This window comes from Calliphora vicina, chromosome 5 (genome assembly GCF_958450345.1).
Source record: "Calliphora vicina chromosome 5, idCalVici1.1, whole genome shotgun sequence".
Lineage (NCBI taxonomy): Eukaryota > Metazoa > Arthropoda > Insecta > Diptera > Calliphoridae > Calliphora > Calliphora vicina.
Window position 1 is genome coordinate 56,127,916 of NC_088784.1, and position 20,843 is coordinate 56,148,758.

Here is a 20,843-nt window from a genome sequence, read left to right on the forward strand (position 1 = left end):
AGCTAAAGACGACGACACCTTAAATGCACTTGAAATTAAAAACGGAAATAAGGTACCTTATGTCTAAAAATCCTTAGTTATATATAGTTTGTATAAGCAGTTTATGTATGTGTTTGGAAACCTAATTCCTTTATTAAATTTTACTTTGTGGAAAAAGGTCCTGAATGTCTATTTTACCATCTATTTCATTCTCATTTAAATTGGTGCACAACAATTTAAGTTGCTTTGTTAGTAGTAAATGTGACAACAAGGTGACCCAAATTATAAAATACGTACATACAAGTATCCATGTGTCACCTTTAGGTCATATTATATAAACATATGTACATACTATGTAGTATGTAAGTAAAGCTTTCCTTTTTGTTATTTCCATACCATTAGTTAATCATATGTATGGAAGTATTCCACACACTTTCGGGATTTCGTTTTTTGTTTGTCCTTTTTTTAGTTTATTTATTTTTTGTTTGTCTAATTTAAAACATCTGTAAAAACCGACTGTGTGTGTTATAGAGCCACTAACAATTGTCACCAACAGATAAAAATCTGTACTTTTTAGTGTTAGTAACGCCCCAATTATCAATGAAATTGTGAAAGTTTAGTTGTTGTTTCCACTATTCATTCATATAGTAGATTCTAAAATAACACAAAGTTTAACAAAAAAAAAAAAAAAATGTGGTGTATCATCCCTGCAATCAACCAAACTATTATTGTTCCCCATTGACGAATGTGTTTTCCACTTTTACATTATCGACATTTACGGCAGACTTTGGTAAAGCAAAAATATTCGAACAAATCTTTCGAAGAGCACCGAACATTTCTATCAGAAAAGCAGCTCGTAAAGGTAAATGCTCTGATTCTTTTATGCGCAGAGCCAAAGTTCAGAAAATTCCAGATCGCAATTCGGTAAAGAACTTGGAAGCAAAAAAACGAAAAAATGTTGGTAAAATTTTACAAAAAAATATGAAACTTATGTACTGGTAGACTTTTCACAACTTCCAGGTCAAGATTTTTATGTGGCTGATGTTCAAGCACAATACCGGACAAAAAAACTAACAAAATTACAAAAGAAATTTCTTGTATAGTCAACCATTTGCAGTTGTGGCAAAAGCAGCCAATCATTTATGACATCAGCCATGATTAACACAAAAATATATATAACGGAGTGTCTATAAAAACGGCTTTTACCTTTATTTCTACAGTAGAGAGTGCCTTCATATTTCTGATCCGATTTGGCATTCAAACAATAATGTCAATATTGTACCACGAGAGGCAAATCCACCCTACTGTCCAGAACTTCGGTCTGTGGAAAGAGATTGGGCTCTTGTAAAAAAAAGAATTATAGAACACAAGAAAGGTATACCAGGACATGTCAGATTTTAAGCGTAAGTGGGCGACCTCGTCCAAAATGTAATGGAAGCAACTTTAAAATCTTTAATGGGAGGATTACCGCAAATATTTTAATGTTTAATGAATTTGTACAATATTTTAATAAATTAACGTGTTTTTGAGAATTGTTATTCGATATTGTGTCATAGATTTTTCGATAGCTTTTGGCATGAGGAAAATTATGTTCCCCTACAACATATCAAAAAAATCATTTTCGTGGCGCCCAATTTTAAATTTTTTTTTTTACTTTTTCTTAATTTTTATTTTTAAGGTTTTTAGTACGGCTGTGCCGAATCTTATATACCCTTCACCAAATTATACTTCAAAATACAAATTTTAAATATTTTTAGGTAAACAATATTTTTGTTTCCATTTTTTTTTAAATTCTTTAAATTTAAAATTTTTTTCAAATTTTAAAAAAATGTTTTGTTTTTTATTTTTTTTATTTTGGTAAAAAAAAATTCGGGTTAGAAAATATTTTTTTCGATTTTGACCCATTGTATGGTCTTATATACGTCGTTGCAAAGGTCTTTTAAATATCTATCATTAGATATCCATATTGTCTATATAAATGACTCAGTAATCCAGATATAGGTCAAAAATAGGTAAAAAATCGAGGTTGTCCTGGTTCATATCTCAGCCATTTGTGGATCAATTTTGCTGATTTTATATAGGAAACTTCTCGAAAGCATTTCTGACAGAATTTTTGAAGATTTGGATCCCAAAGATATCTGACGTCATCAGAAAATTTATTTCAACAGACAGATAAACGGACATGGCTTAATCGACTCCGACTTTATAAGGATCCAGAATACATACATATACTTTATAGGGTCGGAAAATTACATTGTGGAAATTACAAACGGAATCACAAAGTTTTATATACCCTTTCAACGAAGGTGAAGGGTATAAAAACGATGGCGATATAATTTTTAGTTTTTGTAGAAAAAACTTTTTTTTTAATTTTACTCGTTTTTTGTTATTTTTAAGACTCCAAACCAATTTTTATGTTTTTTCTCCCTTATCAAATAGCTCATTTCTAAAGAAATTCGCACGTTAACGGCGATGGTGATATCAGTTTTTTGAATTTTTATTTAAAAAATAAGAATAAAAAACTGCATAAAGTGGTACATACAAATTTTTAAGTATTTCTTGAGTTGGACAGCACAATCACATTTTTTGATTTTGGGATATTTTATAAAAATTAATATCATACTTTATACATACATACATGTATCGATAGACACATACACTCATGAATTGCAAAAAAAAATAATTTCATTAAAAACTATACAGAATTTAAATTAATTATAGTTTTATTGAATAATTAATAAATACCTGTTGTTAATTGGTTTAACTTGTCAGCTTGTTCGAACTTGTATGAACAAATATTCTTCGGTCCTGAAATGAAAACAAAATTATTAATATTGTTTTGTAGTTCGCCTACTATAAATATTTATAAATAATTTATTTTTCATTAAAACGATTATTCAAAATATCTATGTATGTCCTATTCATATTTATTTTCCGCTCAGTGGTAAGGTATTGTATATATGTAGTAGGGTGATCGGCACGGTTTTTAATAACCGGTTTTTTTACTAAGGTCGAAGAAACAGGGGTTTTCTCATCGAATAGCCGAGTTTTTCTAAAGGTGTGTTTTTATGAGTTTTAGTGTATTAAACAATATTCAAAATCCCCAAAAAAAAATAATTAAAACAAATACTTCAACTATTTTAGAAGACTTTTTATATTTAGAAAATGTCACAAGTGATCTGGAAAGCCTGAAAACTTACACAATGCTTTTTTTTCTATATTGTAGGACATATAAAGATAATTTTCAATGTCTAGTTTTATAAAAACTTTTGTTTTTAAAAAATCGATATACTCCAAAGCATTTAAATTCCTAAGAGATTATTTTACCTTCAAATTTACTTCGGGTCAAATTTGACCCAAATAGAAAATAGATTTTTCAAAAAAAAACCTAACGTAGTTGTTGACGTTTGAAATTAAATTCATAAAATATCAAAAATATCAACCATTCATTTTTAGAAAAAATAAAATTTTAATTTTAAAATGGGTAACATTTTACCCGAAGACCTTATGAGGGATAAGAAAAACAGTAGTACAGCAAGTATGATGAAAAGAGACAGATATATATTGGAGCTGCCAAAGATATATTGTAGTGCTACCGAAGCTCTGAAAAAATGCAACTTAATTGTACGTAACAAAAGACCTTAAAATAAAATTTGAAAAAATTAAATATTAATTTCAAAATTGGTCAAATTTGAACCGAAGACCTTGTGAAGGATAAAATAAGTAATAAAAATTGTTTTAATCACTATTATTTTAATAAATACAACTTTTTTTCTTCTTATTTCTAGGCGTTTTAATATTTTTCCAAAAAACCGGTTAACCGGTTATTATAAAAAAACCGAAACCAGTTTATAAATTGCAATTTTTCAAAGAAACCGAAAAACGGTTTCTAAAAAATGTCGAAGAATCGATCACCCTAATATGTAGATAGATACAAACGTACTGTGTACTGGAAGGTATCCCACATGTATTTAGATACATCTTTATTTTTGTTTATAAATATGTATTACATTTTTGCATAGTAATTTTTGTTTTCATTCTAATGAAATAAATTATATCAGCAAATATATTTGCCTCATCGTCAACATATATAGGGTTGGAATATATCCATAAATTGCGAAAATACCACCATAACTCCAAAAAATACAATTTCTAATAATAATTTCTAATAATCATTGCCATTTTGACAAATCGAAAACGTTATGAATGGAATGGACTCTAAAATTGGTATATAATTTAAAGTATGAATATGTTTAATTGTCTAATAACATGACTTAGTAAAAAAATGTACCCAAAATTTCCGAATTTTTAAGCTGTTATATAAGATGTTGAATATATATTGAAATGCATTTCATTTGAAATCCATATTATCTATGTACACGACGTGGTAATCATGATATATGTCCACATCTGATATATTGATGTAAAATAATGTTTTTAAGTTGTTTGGGGGCTTCGGAAACTTGACTATAATAGGTGGACATCGCTATTTCAACTTCGCAATCTATAGGATCCAGAATATATGTCAATATACTTTATGGGTTCGAATGACAAACTTATATATAATACCCTTACCACTCACCCTTTACATTGTTTTTAATAAAAGTTGTATTTACTTATGTAGTCGTAGATAAAAAAGCAAGTGGGTAAAACGTAAATTAAACTGTGTTCATAATATCTGTATAAAAACTTCAATCCATATAAACAATGAAGAAAAGTATACTTAAAAAAAAACTTCTTACATTATCCCAAATATGCCTGTAGTACATGTAGGTCTTGTTTATAAGATACGTCACGTATTGGTAAGTACTATGTTCACATACATAGTACTTACCAATACCTCATCGGAGATTGTGTGATCGCATTATTTTTTGCTACTATTTTTGAGTTATTGAATTTTTAATTTGTGATATTTTCATAATGCCCATATTCAGTCATTATGGACATATCTCGTTTGCACGGAAAGTAAAATTTTGTACATTTACAAGTGAATAAATACAATATTTGTTTGGAATTTATATTTATGAAGAGTAGCTTGATTGTTATATGCATGAATGTTTCATTATTGAGTTTTAGTTTTGTTGTTGTGACCCCAATGTCCAATATATAGTACGACTTAAAAAGAACACTGTTTTCAATAAATTTTTAAAAAACTATAATTGCACTGTTTTTTATTTCTCATTTGCTTCCAAAATAATATAAAAGTACTTTTAAAATTATCAAGCTCAAGCAATCGTCATCTGGATTATAGTGGACTTTTGGGGATTTTACACTAAAAGGTAAAAGTTAAAAAAAAATTAAAAATCTTTAAATTTAAAAGTAAGCAGGTTTATTACAATTGTGTTCTTTTTAAATTTAAAAATTAATAACAATTTAAAAGACTTTTTCTTATAAAATGATCCATTGCATGTAAAAGAAGAGTACACAAAACACATCTGAGAAATCAACAAAAAATTTAAATTTCCAACATCATCGCTGTGGGAAAAATAAGAAGAATAGCCTTTTTATACTTATTTTAACTTTTTAATGGTGTTACAAAAATGTTCCGTAGGTACTTTTGGACTCTTTTATACAACCTGAAACTTAATTGCTGTAATAATTACAGCTACTTCTTGTCTTTGTTTTATTTATAATTATATAATAAATGTGCATATGCGTTTGTATGTAAATTTGCTATACCCAGTTTGCAATGTATCTTCTAATAAGAATATAAGTAAGAATTAATAGCAAAGTATATCAAAATGGATAAAACAGTATATTGTATATAATTCAAATTATAATTCAGCAGAGATACAATTTGTTACATAGATTAATCGAGTCACACAAAAATTGCCTAAACTGTTGATTGGAAGCATAGTATAAAGAAATAGCAATGGAAAACTCAGCTTTGGAAAACGCGACTTTTTGAATTTCCCGGCTCTTAACTGAAAGTGCAACACTACTCCTTTCAACAGGCATCTATCTGTCAGTTGACTCCTGTGAAAATTTTAACAAGCTGCGTCATTTAGTTTGTGTTTGACAGCCATTGATAGGAGACTAATAGTGTTTTCCCACTTAAGTTAAAAACTTAATCTGCTGATTTTGCTTTTACACTATAAGTTTTCATAAATCTGGTTTTAAAATTTATTGGACAAACTGTACAACAGCTGTTTTTGTTGGTTTTTTTCCTCCCAGATTTCAGTAAAAACATTTTCATTATTTTCTGTCCAAAAGCCTCCTTTCTTTTCTATTTTTTATTGTTGCTCTTGAGTTTATTATTTATTTTTTTTTAATTTTTACACTTTGTCAACGGCTGTCTTCGTTTTTATATTTGTTTTTTTTCTTTTATCAGCTGTTTTTAACAATTTTATGTTGGTAGCTCCGAATTTATTTCCTAAAACCTACTTAAAACCAATTCAAAAAAGGTTTTAAGGTGGTTTTGACATAATAATTTTGTATGGTAAAACCAAGTTTTAATAAAAACTAGATTTTGTATTTTTGTGTAGTTACGTCCGTTTGCATTTAATGTGGCGATATATTCCTCTGTCTTTTTTTCTTTAATAAAATCGGGTTAGAAAATATTTTTCATGAAATTTCACAATTTTCGATTCAACTTTCATAGGTGCACAAATGCATATTGTGAAACATGCAAGCGGAGAAGTTAACATTCATAATGAGAAGTATAACAAGGATATGTAGATATTTTACCATAAATCAAATTGTTTTCTGGGTATTTAGTAGGGTGGTCAATTATTCGAGTTTAATTTTAAACGAATAAAAGTTTATAATTTTTTTATTATTGGCGTTATTGATTAATTTTTAAAATTTCCCCGATTATTCGAATACTAATAAGTAAAAACCATTATGTATTCGATTAATTTGAAAAAAATGTAATTAAAATCAGTAATATGTATGTAGATGTAAATAGTAATAAAATAGAACATTTAAATTATACATTTTTTTAAATCTATTATGGTCTATTATTAATGGTTGTTGATTGAAAAATATTTTAATTTTGATTCCAAAGTGTTGCTAAATCTGTATGTGTCTTTCATTATAAGTTTTACAGTAAAATAGATTCGTTGTGATTTCTGGCCAATCGAATAAATCGATTAAATCCATAGACCTTTTAAGAATTGCGATTATATTTTTTACGTCAACTAAAGTTTTTCAGCCACAACAGAAAATTTGGTCATTTATACTGAATTATTTGATTAACAATTATTTTTGTTATCACAATCAAAAGTATTTTCTCTATGTGACAAAAAAGAACAATGTTTACTTAAAAATGGAAAATTAACTATTCTAATAGGTCGACCTAATAAAAATTAAAATGTTAAGTTTCTATAGGAATTATTAAGATGCTTAATATTAAAACTTATAAGAATTAAGATAAAAATGAAAAAGTTATCTTTCGAAACCAATTAAGCATTTATTCCAGATAAGTCCGAGAAATTAGGAACCCTATTACATATGGATAAATAAATTAATATAAAAAAAATGAAATTAATAAAATTTATTATTAATATCTAAAGTATATTGTTTATTAAGAATTGCAAACGCATTCAAACTCTATTGCAGATATTTTAATCTTTCCTAGGTCTTTAGGTGTCGCAATCATTTTTGGGTTACGTTTCATAATGTTGTAATCTTGGGGTGTTAATCCATAACCTATTAAAACATATTTGTAGAAATACGTTTCTAATAAAATTTACAAAGATACTCATCAGGAAAACCGAAATCATGCAAATGCATGTTATTTCCCATATGTCCTATGGAGCCGTGCATAGGATATTTATCCGTTTCAGATCATTTTCAGAATTTTGTCATTGGTGTACTAGTGCATTTTTCGTCTATGTATTAGAAAGCTCTAGAATATACGAACTTTGACAGTTAAAGAGCAATCTAGAGTGCAGATGGCAGTGTTATAAATAGTGGCAGAGGTTGCAGTCGTTAGTCAGTTTGTCAGAGACGATATTTGAATAAACATCAACTGAGTGCCTTAAAGTGTGCTGTATTATTCAAGTGAATTCGTGAACATTATAAAGTATTCAGTATTTCTGCGAATTTATCAACGTGTATAAAAAAACATTGAGTGACTATTTAATTCTGAGGTTGTTGTACATTTTAAATAAATAAAGAGTTGTTACAATTTTTAAACTACTAAACGGCATTTATTTGCAATCAAAAGTATCCGGTTTATTTAAAGGAAATAAACCAACGTTTTGAAAAGTTTAAAACGTAACAATATGTTTTAAATTTTAAGAGAACATTTGTCGGTACAACCAATAAACCAATAAACTATTTTTTCATAATTAAAACAAATTTATTCGAGTTTTCGATTATTTGACAATTATTAATCGAATAATTTTTTATTCTAAATAGAAAATATTTATTCAATCGAATAAAAAAAATTCGATTTGACAAAGTAGGAATTCCGAATTAGTTATTCCATTCAGGAAATTAATCACGAATGAGTAGGGAGTTTTATGAGTGCTAATCGACTTTCATATGATGGTAGATTAATGTTAGAATTCCATGGGAGTTTGCGAAGGCAAAATAAAAGAAATTTTTTTTGGACGGATTCAGTTTTCCTTATATAGGTATCGTATTTCGTATCCCAGATAACACAAGCATATTCTAAAATTGGTCTCACAAATGATGTAAACAATTGCTTTGTGACATAAGGATCATCAAATTCTTTTCCCCAGCATTTGATGAAACCTAATACCCCTTTGGCTTTGTTAATAATTTGTGAAATGTGAGAATTAAAACATAATTTATTATAAAGTAATACGCCAATATCAAGGAATATCTCAACTTTATCAACTTGATGATCATTGATCGAATATCTACAGAGTACTGGACTTCGTCTGTAGAATGTCATTTGTTTACATTTTTTCAAATTCAGATCCATTAAATTCTTATTAAAATTATCCAGATCAGCTTGAAGTGAGGAACATTGGTTATATTGGTTTAAGCTAAGGAAGAGCTTAACGTCATCGGCATACATTAACATTTTGGAATTCTTAATACAGGATGGTAGATCATTAATGAATATTAGAAATAATACTGGACCCAAATGACTACCTTGAGGAGCACCAGATATAACTGGAATATTTTTTGATTTATAGTCTCTGAACAATACACATTGATGTCTCGTTTTCAAATATGTGGAAATCCATTTGAGAAATACAGGTGAAAGTCCAAGTTTGTCTAATTTATACAGAAGAAGATCATGATTCACTTTATCGAATGACTTAGATTGATTATTCGAATAATTTTTTTACAACTTTATTTTATTGGCAACCCTAGTATTTAGAATTAATAGCGACGTATGTCGTAATGTGCGAGTGTTAATTCTATGTAATAGGGTCGCCCCGATTGAGTTGTAAATGTTTTCAACTATAATAAAAGTTAAGCTACAATTTCTCCAAATTGTTGTTTTTAATAAGGTGAATCAAAGACCAAAAAGTTCGTTTTGCTCTTTGTTTTCATGTTTCTCATTTTGTGTCAGTTGAAAGACGTTACCCCCTGTCTATACCTGACAAATATTTATCATGATAAACGTCAAAATGGGTGTCAAGATAAATAATTATCAGATGTAGCTCCAATTGTTAGTAATATTGCTTCGTTAATAAAAAATTGTTAGTGCTTTTGCTCAGACAACATTAGGTCTGTTCATTTACTTTCCCAGTAAATACTTGCAACGAGAGAATAAAATCAAAATTTACAAAATTACTCTCTTAAAATCTCAAAAATAGTAAAAAGTAAATGAACGCTTTTCCAGTAACAATTGTTTTATACACACAATTTTCATATTTTATTCCTTTTAAAATGTATAAATACTCACATTTTCTTCAATTTTATTGAAAATTCTTTTTTTTATATTTTTTCACCACAAAAATAAAATTGAAAATAAATAAACAATAACACAAAACATATGAAATATAAGCTGCTAACTATTACGAGCATAGCTGCCAGATTTGACGATTTATCGGCATTTTGACGATTTTTGGTTTCAAAAATAGCAATTTGACGATTTCTTTCTCGAAAATGACGATTTTCTGCATTATGAAAATATGGTACTATTTTAAGAAATAGTTAAAGAATATTCTCATTTTGTTGGTGAATATGAAAGGCAATATATAGATTTTGAATTTGGTCAATTAAATTACTGAAATAAAACGGGAAAATCTAAAGCAACTTTTTCTATTTTGACAAAATTTATTCAGAATATAATGACATTACCCCATTCAATTGAAGCCGCCAAGCTTGAATTTATTCTTTAATCTCAGGCATTATTACCTATCGAATGGACCACCTAAAGCGTGGTGCTATATTTTAATGAAATTATCTTTAAATAATAATGTCAATTTGTTCTTTCGGGTCATAATAAAGATTTAGGCATTAAATTCTATTTTATGTGTTTTATTTAAAATTAAAAAAACTTCTGAATGAAACCTTATATTATAATTAAATTAAGCTTTACTTTTTTATTTTAGTGATCCCTTATTTATAAACTTCAATTTTAAGAAATGTTTTTTGATATACGTTATGTTTTCGTTCACTTTTTAAATAGAAATTTAAAATTCCTGTTAGAAATCTTGACCTTTTTAATTTTCCGATTTTTTTGACGATTTTTAAAATTCTAAATGACGATTTTTTTCTTTTTTATCGGGATATTAATGATTTTTTCCCAAATTCATCTGGCAGCCCTGATTACGAGTTCAAAATAGAACTTGTAATCAGGGTTGTCAGATTTTTTTACCTCCATCGCCAAAAGCTAAACGAAAAATCGCCAAAAGTCGCCAAAATATTTTTTTTGGAATTCTACGTACATATTTTATGAATTATAAAATCAATTTATTACGGTTCAAATCTAGTTCATTAGTTATTTATATTAAATTGATATCAAAAGTTTTTTTTATCAAAAATGAATTGCAGTTTCATTATCACTGCATTTTATCTGGAGGCTGAAATCAATTGCAACACAATTTATTAACATTCATACCTATAACTTATTATTCGTATCAATGAATCTAAAAGTTCATATTGAATTTTATTACGTAAGCGTTGCTGGTTGGTAAAATTAACATGTTTAGAACGGCCAATGCTAAGCCTTTAACAGTTCCAGCTGCATCGCATCTAAGTTTAATTGATATATGCTAATTTTGAACATAACAATTCATATTCCCCTGCAGATACATTTGGATTTAAATAAAGTTAATGAATTTTGAACTACCGAAAATTTCCAAAATGTCTGAGTTTGAGTATTAAATGAAATAAATACACAAAAACATTCATTCACTCCCAGATTTCAGTTTGCTTTTAACAATTCCAGCTGCATCGCAATAATTGTAAACTTGTGGCCAAATATCTAAAAAATTTGTTGAAATTTCACCTTTAAAGATCTAAGTTTAATTGATATATGCTAATTTTGACCATTACAATTCATAATCCCCTGCAGATACTTTTGGATTTAAATAAAGTTAATGAATGAATTTTGAACTACCGAAAATTTCTACATTTTAATATTGAAAATTCATTATATACTTTAAAAAGAGTTATATTTTCTAATAACTGTTTAAGCATTTCTTTGAAAAGTTTTTTAAGTACAAAAAACAATTTTCTTTTAAAATTTCTACATCATATTCCTCCATTTTTATATTTTGTAATTCCGTTCCAAATTCTGTGCCAAAATCGATAGATTCCAATGGCAGAAAAGAATCCGGCGAACCAATAGCCAATTTTAATGAGCATATTAAGTTATCAATATTTCCAATATTATTTAAAAATGACGGCTTAAATATTTTAGAAGAAAAAATTAATATTGTTCAAACTATTTGATCGTGTATGCTACCTGCATCCATATGATCAGATAATACGTGATTAATTTTAATTATTAATTATTGGGTTAATAAATATCAAAGAAATTATTTCAAGAAAAACAAATAATTTGTTAAAAATCGCCAAATAAATCGCCAACTAGTCTGTAAATCGCCAAAGGCAATGAAAAATTGCCACGTTTGGCGAGAAATCGCCACATCTGACAGCCCTGCTTGTAATAGTTTGCAACGAGAGAGCACTCTCTAAAATTTATACGCTCTTGAATTTTTCTCTACTTGCAAGTCTTTTGAGTTAATGAACGCTTTTCCAGTAACAATTGTTACTAACTAGTAACAACTTTTAGTTATTGAACATAGCTATTGTCTTGACAACAAATGTCATTAATTGTTATAATAAATATTTGTCAAGTATAGACAGGGGGTTAGGAATGGAACAAATGAATTTCAAATAAAACATTTAAATATATCCGAAGTTTGTATATTTTAAAAAATAACTCATTGTAATGTCTACATGGATTTATTTATATTTACATAATTATATTTACACAAAATAATCCAAATATACTAATTATACCGAAATGTTTTTTTGTTACCATTTTTTATTACATAATAATAAATTTTTTTTTATCGAATTTGTCCTTTTTCAAATATCCGCATTTTCTTAAATTCTATTACAAATTTTATTTAGCAAATAGAAATTAATAAAATTGTTCGCATGTAAAATATAAATATAATAAAATATAAAAAGTCTTTACCGGACAATATTTTGTTATACGAATATTTACTTCTGTATTCTGAACTTTATGACAACATTTTTGTTATAATTTTGTCAATGTCAATGTCATTATTATTAAATTAAATCCAAAATTATTTTAAACAAATATGAGCACAATCATAATAATCTAAAAAAGGATTAATCTGTCGAATATAGGCCACCCTAATGTAGAATGTTATAAATCCTATAACAGGTAACAGTGTTGAAATTGAAGTGTGCTTATTACGTAAATACTTATACATAAGTTCAACACGTAACAACTATAAAAGGTAAGAAAGCATGTAAAGCATATGTATAAGTACATACGTATTCTTACGTATTAAATATTAAAATTCAAACTATTTAAATTAGCGAATGTATTACATGTATAACGATAAAAATATCGAAAGTTTCATAATAAGTTATATCTAAACAGTAATATTTTGTAATTTCACTGGTCCTTTGGATGTCTATCACCTTTACGAAATTTACTATAATACATATTTATATAAACTACTTAATTATGTTAATCTTTTGAAAACCAAATCCTTAAATAATGATCAGCTAGTGCGCACGAAAAAATCGTGCTTACGTTTATCGTAATAAAATTTAGACCTATAAATAAATGTATGTTTATTATATTACTAAATGCAGCAATGTTCGATTTCATAATTAATAAGTCTCTAAGATTTTATTTATTTTTTTTTCTATTGTTTTTCTATTCTGCACAACGCAGAATGCCTCATTTCAAAGATTTTATATTATCTTCAGTAACAATTTTAACTGAAACTTAGGTACTTTTTATATCTATGGCAAATAATGTTCAATTACGCGCAATTACAGAGCTGTCAAATAAAAAAAAAGCTTTTCTCCTCCATTCACCACCTATGATTCTTCAATATATCCCCTTTCCAAAGTAAGTAACACAACTAATATACATATTGTTACGAAATTGTACTTGAATTCAAATATAACGATTTTAACGGCTGATTTTAAGTTGCATAATGCTTTCAAACAGCAGTGCCTCTCAAACTGTAACATATCTGTGGGCATTATTAACATTAAATAAAAGCTTTGAGTTGATCATTGACCGTAAGTATGGCAACACTGAATGTTTGTTAGCTTTGACAGTTAAAGAACAATGTAGAAAAATCACCAGAGATGGCGTATGCTCTAGTCTTCGAAAATATGAGCTTTGACAGTTAAAGAACAATCTAGAGTGCAGATGGCAGTGTTATAAATAGTGGCAGAGGTTGCAGTCGTTAGTCAGTTTATCACAGACGCTATTCGAATAAACATTAACTGAGTGCCTTAAAGCGTGCTGTATTTTTCAAGTGAATTCGTGTACATTATAAAGTGTGTCTGTATTTCTACGAATTTATCAACGTGTATAAAAAAACATTGATTGACTATTTAATTCTGAGGTTGTTGTACATTTTAAATAAAGAGTTGTTACAATTTTTAAACTACTAAACGGCTTTTATTTGAAATCAAAAGTATCCGGTTTATTTAAAGGAAATAAACCATCGTCTTGATTAGGTTAAAACGTAACAATATAGACATTAATTACTTGAGAGTTACTTCTCTTTATTAAAAAAATATATTTTCAATTGAATGGAAATGATATCGTTCCGGAATACAATTATTATCAAAAACTTTTTAAATTCTACAAATCTTCTTTATACGGCAGTTGAAAACTGATCAATGAGATCTATAATTTCTTTAGCCTTCTTTCAGTCTTAAAATATAATGTACTTTCTATGCCATCAAGGTTGGTCAGTTTGCCGATTCTTTATTTTTAGAAAAACTAAGGATGCAATTAATATGAGATTTAATATGACATTACGCTTGTGGGTAAACAAAGTTATAAACCTTAACGAACGCAATATTTTTTTTCGTGCGCACTTCTTATATACAAATATACATTATTAATAATTATGAATTTTAATTATTTTAGATTTTCTATTTCTAAGGAAATCAATTAACGTGTAGGATTTTGTATAAAATGTGACCTTTATCAATGCCAATTAAATAACAATAACGTGTCATGTCATGTAAGTAAGGAAAATATTAAATCTGATTCAACCATTTTCATCCCACCTTTTCTGGGAGCAAATCTCTTTTCTACGCATGATTTAATATTTGTATAATAAGTTGCTACGAAATACAAAGTAAAACTATAAATGTTTGCTAGATTAAGTTATGTAATAATATGCGTTTTACCGCAACAAATATTCAATTTTAAAATTTGTTTAAAACACCATTAATTACCAAAAATATAATAATAGAAACCACACAATTATTTTAAATTAATGATTATTTTATTTGTGATACCCAACAAATATTTGATTTAAGAATATTGAAAATTTAAATAATAATTCATGTTAATTTGATAACAAATCATTTTAACGTTGAAAATATTATATGTTAAGGGCATTCATTTTATATAATATTTGTTTTCTTTTCTACCAGAATTTGTGGTAACACTTTTTATTAGAACATATCAACGGCCTATATCTCATGATCAGACTTCGTAAGGTCATATGTATTAAGGATATGAACATTTTGAATTTATTGTGCACTAGAATGTATTCGCACACGCAAATCCTTTGGCGGTTTTACTACACTAAATAAGTGCTTTCACCATTCAATATCATTATTACATTATCTTCATGGTTTATTTATAAATAGACTTTTTACTTTTAGTTGGCAATGATTTGCGCCTCACTCTTTTGCATTAATTTATTGCAATACCTAAAGTTTTAAGCGTATAATAAAGGCAAGAATCGTCGGGTGATTTTCGATATACAGTCTTTACTTTGGACTACACAAGATGTCGCTGTTTACCGTGTTATATCTTATTATCAGAGCAATCAAAAATTTAAATTTTCGTTAATAAAAAACAAACACTCAATGTAGTTTTACCTTACACCACACAGTGGGGCCAATCGCAAAAAAAAAACTGGTAATAAATCTAAATCTTCCTCCTCTACGATTCGTACATACTTAATTTTGCAATCGGACCAATAGTTTAAAAGATTCAGATTTATTACCACTTGTTTTGCGATTGACCCCACTGTGCACCATCATAGTGGGGAAAATATTATGCGTTTGAACTGATGTTTGTAACGTACAGAAATATTAGTATAAAACTTTATAGTATACCAATCGACTCACCAATCACTTAATAGTAAAATATTTGTACATACCAAAAAACCAACAAATGCAATATTAAAATGTTTTTTTTTTTCTCTTTTTTAAAGATTGTGCTACACATACAGCTGATTTCAGTGGTGTTTTTTTTTTCCTAATAATGAATTTTTTTCCTTTAAATAAACGGGATACTTTTGATTGCAAATAAAAGCAGTTTAAAATTCTCTATATTTATTCAAAATGTACAACAACAATTTAAATAGTCACTCAGTGTTTTTATACACGTTTATAAATTTGCAGAAATACGCACACTTAAATTACACACTGTACAAGAATTCACTGGTAATACAGCACACTTTATAATGCAGTTGATGTCATTACTTAACGATGCTTCAAATTAAGGTAGGGTCACACATGACAAATATTTGCTATATACACTGCATTACCATATAGGAAGCTCTATTTCTACAATGATCTTCAAACTAGATTATTCGAATTCTAGGGCTTTCGATGTTAATCATTAATCATTTAGTGTTACCATACTTACAAACAATGCTAAACTCAAAGGCCCATAATCATAGTCATACACTAAAGTCGGTTCTTTTTAGAAACAACTTTAAAATAAAACAAGTAAGAGTGCTATATTCGGCTATGCCGAATCTTATATACCCTTCACCTTTGTTGTGGATGCATTATTATTTTTTATAATAAGTATATAGGTATGTATGTACATTGCCCACTTTCAGCGTACAGCATCCTAAATTTATCAAGAACACAAAAAACAACAACAACGCCAAACGAAACAGAACACCAAAAGAAAAAACAAAAACAAAATACGCAAGGCAATGAAACCAACACACATCCAAACATACGTTTAATTGTATAAAAAACAACAACAACGCCAAAAGAAACAAAACACAAAAAAAAACAAAATACGCAAAGCTTGAACATCCACACAACCAAACAAACGGTTAGTTGTATAAAAAACAACAACAACGCCAAAAGAAACAAAACACAAAAAAAAACAAAATACGCATAGCTTGCACATCCAACCATACGTTTTGTTGTTTTTTTGTCAAAGCATGCAATACATTGTGTTTTTTGATGAAATTTTCAGAGGTTGTCTCGGATTTTTGCTCATATCTCCGTTATTTATGGACGGATTTTGCTGATTTTAAATAGCAAAATTCTCGAAAGTATGTCTGACAGAATTGTTGAAGATTTGGATCCCGGAGATATCTGGGGCCTTCAGAAAATTGATTTCAACAGACAGACAGACAGACGGACAGACAGACAGACAGACAGACGGACATGGCTTAATCGACTCCGCTATCTATAAGGATCCAGAATATATATACTTTATAGGGTCGGAAATGAAAAATGTAGAAATTACAAACGGAATGACAAACTTATATATACCCTTCTCACGAAGCTGAAGGGTATAAAAATGCTTTTAATTATTTTGCAACTATAGTCAAAATTAAAGTGTGTTTTAAATTGAACCGACTTTAACTGGGTGCCACCTCAAATGTAGAAAATGTTTTCATACAATATACAAAAAAATATAGACAAGTGGCACCACTGAACAGCTGACATAGAAAATTAAAAAAAAAACAAAAAAGGTAAACAATAATAGTAACAGCGAAATCTAAAGAAAAAAAGCAAATTGTGGTGGAAAAATGGAATAAATAAGTTTAATATCATAGTTAGGATATTTTGGTTCTTATTTTATTGATAACTTTTCAATAATTGCAAAATCTCTGCCAATATCTTGTAACATAAACATTTTTGACTTTTTGTCGAACTTTTTTACTTGGTGAAGAACATCTGATGCTGTTGTTAAATGAGTTAAAAACAGCTTCAGCTAGTTTTATATTTACAGTCGACTTTAACGTCAAAAGTATATTTTATCTTGTCTATGGTAGACCTAAAGTCCACTCTTAAGTAAAGACGACTTTATTTCTCTTAAAATATACTTTAATTCTGACTATGATTATGGGCCAAAGTTTTTATTCAATTTTATATGTTCCACATCAATGTTAAAATAATATCCGCAGATACATACAGTGAGCCTCAAAAGTGAGTAAACAGCAGCGAATTTTTTGATTTTTTAAGATCATGAAAATCATTATAGTCCGACTTAAATCTATATTTTTCACAACCAAAGATATTATTCAAGCCAATCTCTATCAAACCGAAACTTTAAAATTTGAATCATGGATAAATTTTAGAATTTTCATTATCTTAAAAAATATCCAATAATTTTTGGTGTATACTCACTTTTGCGGCTCACTGTATGTTAAAGTTTGAGAAGCACTGCTGTTAGAGAGGCAACTTTAAAACAGTTATATTTAAATACAAGTACAATTTCGTAACAGTATTAATATTAAAGATAAGTAATAAACCTTTGCAAAAAAACAAAATTTGTTGGTTTATTAATAGTATTTACGATATTGTAGCTTAAAAAAGAACTTTTGGTCAAATATACATACAGTTGCCACTCATGCTGAAGGGTATACAAAAATGTTTTGTAGAATTTCATAAGAATAATTTTTGTGATAGATCTTAACTCTTTACCTTTTACCTTTCTGGGTCAATTTGACTCTATCTTCGAGAAAATCGAAAAATGTTCTTTGAAAAAGGATATTTAAGGATTAAAATATTCTTTTCGCATAATTAGCAAAATTGTAATCCAATTGTAATTTTTTTGTATAAGTTGACGTGTCGAATACTCAAAACAGTTGTAATATCGAAAATTAAAAATAAATAGATTATTCTTCAATAACAAAAACTGTAAACCAAAAATATTAGTTTTTCATAATATTCGTAATTTTAAGCGGTTGGAAAACCTATTCAATTATCCAAGTCTGTACTTATTACATATTTTTTCTTTATTAAAAAAGTTAAAAAAAAAACATTCGATATTTCTCAATTCATTCATCATTATGACTGATTATATTTTGATTTAGACCTTTTATCACTCACAATAACACTTTGTTTAGCTAAACGTGTGCCTCTTTAAGAGTATTTAGTTGCGTGTCATGTGTGGCATATAGAAAGTGCGTGTATTAAGTGAAGAAAAATAAAAGTCAATCAATTGTTAATAATTTGCAACATGTGCTATTATCGTTTTTTATTGTTACCAATTCCGATATTCAAAATCCTAAAGATATTTCTTTTTTTGTGATGAAATTTACTACAGTTGTCGAAAATTAAAAAAAAAACAATTGAATAATTCGTGTATTTATGGAACTTATTTGTGTTAAATTTTATTTACAGTGCCGGACTTAAATATTCAAACAGCATACAGATTTAAATTTAATCTTCCATATTTATTAAACGAAGGCCACAACTTTCGTACGGGTTTCAAAAAAATATTTATTTACGTATAACTTATGAAATATATGGAAAAACTAAACATAAGTTGGCACATTTCAGAAAAAAAATTAACTAATGTTTCGAAGTTCGATTTTAAGGTAACAAAAATATTCACACAGTTTCTAATTTTTAATAGGAAAATAGTTTTTTTTAATAGTTTAATAGTTTGTGGAGTAGCCTATCTTTTTAATGACTTCTTTTAATCGTCTTGGCATTGAATCGTCCAATTTTTGGTGACGTCAGCTCCAATATTTTGCCATTCTTGTAACAGGACTTCTTTAAGTTGAGTCTTACTAATAATATGGTGCTTGCCTACACTTCCGCCCAATTTATCCCACAGATGTGCTATGGGATTCATATCAGGTGATTGCGGAGAAGTCGGGAGAATGTGGGGAACATGATGCACTGTCCATATTCGGACGTCATGGGCTGTGTGTTTGGGGTCATTGTACAGTTGAAAATATAAATGTTCCCAAGTTTTAACTTTAGAACGCATTGTAGTAGGTTTTCTTTTAAAATATTAAGGTACACTGTTTTGTCCATTGAACCGTCGATGAAAACTAAGTTTCCTACACCAGATGCAGCCATACAACTCCACAACATGACCCTTCCTCCACCATGTTTGACAGTGTTTACTACATTGTTCTTTTCCAATTCAGTGTTTGTCTCTAAACTCTTACTCTGTCGTCCGACTAAAAAATATTATTGAAAAATATTATCTAAGAATAGAAATCTTCAGATTTATTTTTGTAAGATTGTTTGTAAGTTTATACCAACATTTTTAACCGATTAACCGATTAACCGAAATTTCTTTTTTTTTGCACTTTAACATATTTTTTTTGTATTTATTTTTCCATTTTAATTCAAATAGAACTTATTTATAGATTTTTGGTAATTATTCGAACTTTTTATATATATAATTTGAAAGTAAATTTTTAATTAGGCTTAAGTTAATTTTTATTATAATTTATTTGTAATAATTCAAAGAATATCACTGAATACTAAAATTTTAGACAATTGGCAAATTGGAATGCATTTTCTACCCTGCCAAGGGCGTCATCAACAATCTTCATTGTCAAGGTCTATTTGTAAATATCATCTATTTAACTTACTATCATAAGGAATTAGAATATGGGAAGCCTAATTCATATTTATATTATTTGTAAATTAGACGAAATTTCAAATATTTTTATTATATATGTGTATTCTTATTATTACAAATCTATCATTTTTATTAATGTTGCTATGTATGTTTTTGTGTTTTTCTTTCTTTCTCCTTGGTGTTGATTCGTTGAATCAAACTGGAGATTGAAAACTGATTTTAGTCTTTTACTGTGCCATGTGTTTATTTTATTTATATATTTTTGGTAATTATTCAAACTTTTTATATATATAATTTGAAAGTAAATTTTTAATTAGCCTTAAGTTCATTTTTATTATAATTGAATTATTACGAAATTGGAAACACTACTGAAATGAGTTTTTATCAGAACTTATCGGAATTATTAAAAGTATTTAAAATCTAAAAAAATCCACAAAGGACCTCTATGGTATAATGGAAGATTTTATATGCTTAGACAAAAACTAAATCAGATATTGGATATTATTTATCATGACTTACTTTCAAATTTTCCGACATCTACAATCAGCGAGAGAGTTTTTTTCCAAGTCGAGTTTTATTAAAACTAAAGAAAATTATTTACTTTTTGGTTGAATTGTTATGTTTCGTTTATTTTTTATGTTTTTGTTCA

The 20,843-nt window shown here is 27.8% G+C and overlaps 1 protein-coding gene across 1 annotated transcript in view; it reads right to left on the bottom strand.

Moving 5' to 3' along the window:
* The window catches only part of Trpm (transient receptor potential cation channel, subfamily M), a 320,313-nt gene that overhangs the window by 243,877 nt on the left and 55,593 nt on the right, over nucleotides 1-20,843 (bottom strand). The window contains exon 2 of the mRNA XM_065510708.1: nucleotides 2,725-2,787. The gene's annotated coding sequence lies outside the window, so the exon portion shown is untranslated. The remainder of the gene's footprint in view (nucleotides 1-2,724; nucleotides 2,788-20,843) is intronic.